Source organism: Atta colombica, unplaced genomic scaffold, assembly GCF_001594045.1.
Source record: "Atta colombica isolate Treedump-2 unplaced genomic scaffold, Acol1.0 scaffold141, whole genome shotgun sequence".
Taxonomy (NCBI): domain Eukaryota; kingdom Metazoa; phylum Arthropoda; class Insecta; order Hymenoptera; family Formicidae; genus Atta; species Atta colombica.
The window spans coordinates 1,544,876-1,549,810 of NW_017259230.1; the positions used below are offsets into that span (position 1 = coordinate 1,544,876).

At 34.8% G+C, this 4,935-nt stretch overlaps 1 pseudogene; it reads right to left on the reverse strand.

The window, feature by feature from the left end:
* LOC108684881 overlaps positions 1–4,935 on the reverse strand; it is a 179,798-nt pseudogene that overhangs the window by 156,213 nt on the left and 18,650 nt on the right.

Genomic DNA, 4,935 nt, shown 5'->3' on the forward strand with positions numbered 1-4,935 from the left:
TATTTTAAATGAAGAAAATATGAGATATACAATAGAATGTAAGAATTGCTCTTTGAGCTACGTCAAAAATAATAAACAATAAGGAGCATATAGGCCACAATGAAGACAACATAAAATATAGAATATAAGAATATAAATATAGAATATAAAATATAGAATATAAGAAGCTACATGATACTTCTCATATTCTAAACTTTCTATTTAACTTAATCGTCTTCTATCAATGTCAATAATTAATAATTTTTTATATACAGGAATTTTAGTGTATCCAAAATAAAATAAAAGTTTGCACGTGTAATAAGACAAACAGTGCGTATATTCGTTAATTTTGAATAAAACTAAAATATCGAATAGGATGTTTCAGCGATAATAGCGCGAGCAGCGGAATTTATGTGCGTCTCGCACGTGCAAAGGTATCTTCTTTTTCATACCAGTGTGCTACACGTGGCGCTGCACAGCGCTGGTGTATCCCGGTGACGCTTCCTCGCGCTAACATAATGAATCCATACCATGCACCGGACGCGTTACAGGTCGCATCGTGAGGTTCAAACGCACGTGTTCCTACGTGTGTGCACACGTCGCGCTAAACATACAAATACAGTGGCATGTTGTCCCGCTTCGCTCTCCCGTTCTTCGCGATCGCGTTGTTGAAAACGGCACATTTCGTAATTGGAATACCAGTCTATACGCAGCAAAGAGAGGCGCACATTGCGGCGATACGCACCTGCGTATATGTAACGACACGCGAATAGACAGGGAAAGATAATAACGGATAAACAGTGCGTTAATACGCAATACATGCGGATACGACGTGGACATATTTGTCATTACATCGGGACTGATTAGTAGGAAAACCATAGTTGTTGACATAAGTATGTTTTACATGAAGTTACATCACAGTTTGATTGCATAAAATTCTAAAGAGATGCGCGCCGTGTATTAGATTAAAGTATTAACGCACGTACCTAATTACTTTTAACAGTATAATATAGTGCCATGCAAAACTTCCTGCAAGATTCGAAAATTATTCTGTTACAAAGTAACTCTTATGAAGTTATCTATATTTAAATTCAAGATACAGTTCATTCCAGATACAATTACGATTTCTTGAAATCGATATATTGTTAATTTATAATATTGAAACTTACGCGCTTTATAATAAGCTTAGTAACAAAAAATGTAATGACAGAAAAATGTAACCCGTTTATCTTTAGATTAATAAATAATTTCTCCTTTATCCTGCAACATTATTTATTAGCTTAATCTCTGAATATTTAATAATCTCTGAATATTTAATAATAAAAAGCTCTTTCGGTGATATGATTTGTATCTATATACGCCTGTCTGCATATGTAGATTCCGGCAATTCGATATAGGGATAACGAGAAGGGTGAACAAGAAAGAGAGCTATAGTCGAACAATGTCCGGTATGGATAGGCTCGTGCGGCTTCCATTACCTCCACTGACAATTAATAATTACCCCGTATCGCTGATGATATCCCGGAATGCATTTTGGCTCGTAGAATTGCGACCTATGGCCTCCCTCGTTTCCCTCCCTCCCTCCCTCCCTCCCTCGTCTCTAGATACCGTTGCAAATCTCTGTCTTTCTCTCTCTCTCTCTCTCTCTCTCTCCCCCCCTCTCCCTCCTTCTCCTTCTCTCCTATTTCATCCGTTAGATCACAGCGGGCTGCAAACGCGGCACAGCGCGTGCATCCTCGTGCATCTGGACGATCCAGTTCGTATCGGTTTGTAGTAACGTTTCGCCGAACGGCTCTGAACCATTTTGTCCAACCCTCCAATAACTGGAGGTGCATTAATGCAGCCTAGCGAGAAGATAACGCCGTTGCATCGACGGGCACGATGGGCACAGCGCTATCGATCCTATCGACCGATGCGCGAGAAGTTAATAGGGAAAGCACAGGAGACTGCTATACACGGCCAGCAGTAGCAGCAGCAGCAACAGCGGCAGCGGTACCATATTTTAAGGGAGGCGGTGGTTGGCGAATAGGGGATAGAAAGGGGGTGATGCTGCCTACCGTTTGCATCGCCGCTGGCAACGTAACTGCGTAGTCAGAATCAGTGCTATATCGCGCTACTGGACGCAGGGATTCACGATTCTATAATATGGATTCTACAATATGGAATTTCCCAGCCTTTGGTTGGGAGAAGGAAAAATTCACTCATTATTATCGTATACGCATGTCGTAATTCAATATGAATAGGCTTACAATGAATATCAAATCATATCACATGATTTGATATTTTCAATGAAATCAATATATATATATATTAATTTCATTAGGATATGAAATCACGAACTTTCTACGATGTCACGAAAATTCTGCGAAAATTTTTGCCAAACATATCATGTATAATGGTAAAGCAATAGAGAGAGAGAGAGAGAGAGAGAGAGAGGTAATTTAGTTACGTACAATATTAATAAATTGAAAGTTTCCTATACCATATCATAAACAAATATCTGCAGAAATTCATTTGTGCTAAATATATAGTATAACAAATGAATTTATTTTATTTATCCTTGATTTGAATCATGCACAAAATGCGCAATTCTATATTTAAAAAAAGTCCAAGTGATACACATAATTGTTGTCTGTTGATCGCATTTATCAAGATTAATGGCTCCGACAATGAGATTCTCCTCAGTCCTTTTAATAGAGAAAACAAATTAGTTTGTGCTGAAAGAACTACGTCCAGGAAACCCAGCCTTACTTTGGAATTACATTTATGATTTATGCGCAATATACGCGAGAAATCTATCTATATCTAAATACGATAAACGTAAATTACTATAAAATATTGTAGCTACCATATATATTGAGTGCACAACGAAATTACTGTTAATACAGAGAAAAATTGGAAATTCAATCGAGTAAAATTCACTTGCGCGATATTAGGAGAAATTTACACATAAGCAGGATAATAGGACACGGGGATAGAGCTCGTGGAATCTCAAATCTTCGACAATGTGCAGCTCGTATTGGAATCCGAATGCGGATACATTGCGTATTATCGATGCAGGACAAAACGATCGCTCGTACGCATCTATTCAGTCAAGTATGCAAACCGATAATTGAATGAAAAGCACAATATGATGACGTCTCGTTAATAAATATCTGAAACTACTATTTTCATATGAAAAGAGATAATATCTCTATATTGCATTATTTTCAGAATTAATACAATGATATCTGTATATCTAACATCACAACTGATCGGAATTGTGCAAATTTACGAATAACAAATAACGAGAAAAGTTCGATTCAATAAATAATACTTTATTTGAGTGAAAAATTTTTTTTGTGTATATATGGTAAATGAATATTGTACTTAAACTTTATATCGAAAAGCTCCTGAAATAAGAAATAATTAATCTAATCTAATCATAAGAAGATAATTTAAGCAGTGAAACAATTCTGATAAAATAATTTTTATCATTCGTCTCGAATGTAATACATATCTGTCGACAGAAACTGTGTACAATAATCATACATTACAACTCACGATTTTATCGAATGAATATGCAGACAGAGAAAAATACGAAATACGTGCATTATGTTACGTATCAAGGCGAATACACGTGTACTTTATCCGTTGAAAATGTCCGTACTACCTCGACAAATTTGCACCCGTTTTTTTTCTCTCATGCAGCACTCCAAAATATTTATTGTTTTAATTTACCACACCCGTGTTTAATTATAGAGAGTTAATTTTAACTGGCACGCCGCATAACGAACATGATTACACCGACTCTTAACTAAACTTAGTTGTTTGTATTTACAGAACAAAACACAACGATTATTTACGAATCTAAAGAATGCATCGATACGTAAAAACAAACGTGTCCCAGTTTAAAAGTATCTGCGAAACTTCAATACTCTGTTCCAAAAATCTAATTGTTTCTGTATTATATATTTATTTATATCTATATAAGATACAATAACCAATAAATCGCGTATATTATTTGTAATCAATAAATACGTTTATGAATCAGAAAGAACGAAAAATGTATAATATAGGTTTACTAATTATATTTTAAAAATATAAAATGTTTTACAGCCTTTGTTGTAAGAAATATTTCAAGATCTAAATATTCCTCAAAAATATTATCTTAGAATGGCACGGGATCTAAAACAACAGTTAAATGCATCTTCTTGTTCCTTACTGGTCCGTGTTTAACGTCTAAAATTGGTAAAGACTGTTCATTAACAGAGACCATGTGACTCTGTGCCAAGAAATAGTCGGTCTTTGTTCAGTGTACTGTCTCCACCGAGAGTTTAGCACCAGTGTGAGAGCACCAAACAGAGGAGACAAGAGAAAGCAGAGGATATAGAAACTCCTCAGGGGAGTGAAGCAAAAATAAAAGAAGAGATCGCGCAGAATAGAAACACAGTCGCACAGCTGCGCGAAGCAAAAATGTAGATCGAGATAGATACGACTGGTTTGTTTCATCTAATTAAGCGCCATTCACGAATTTTGGCATCGCATCGTTACAATTTGAAGCATGAGCATTAATTACGTAAATTAACATATTCTTGAAATGAACGTGTAATAGCTTTTTTAATTTAACATATGAATATTTATCTCTGAATATTTATTCAATTTTCGTTTGATTGTTATCTAAATCTATTTCGTTTGACTAATATTCTAAATATAGAAATAACTATTATTTTTCTAACTTCTTCAAGGAGGAACTTTTCATATTATAAAGTAAAAAGCATTTTGCATGACGTGAGTTCAAGTGATATAAAGTAATATTACATCTGCCATCATATGACATCATAGGACTTCTCATTTTTATTTATTATATTCACTATATTTTCATTTTTCCTTTGCATACGCAATATTAAATTTTAAAAAGACTAAACATATATATATATATATATATATACACTTATTGGCATTATATATATGTTC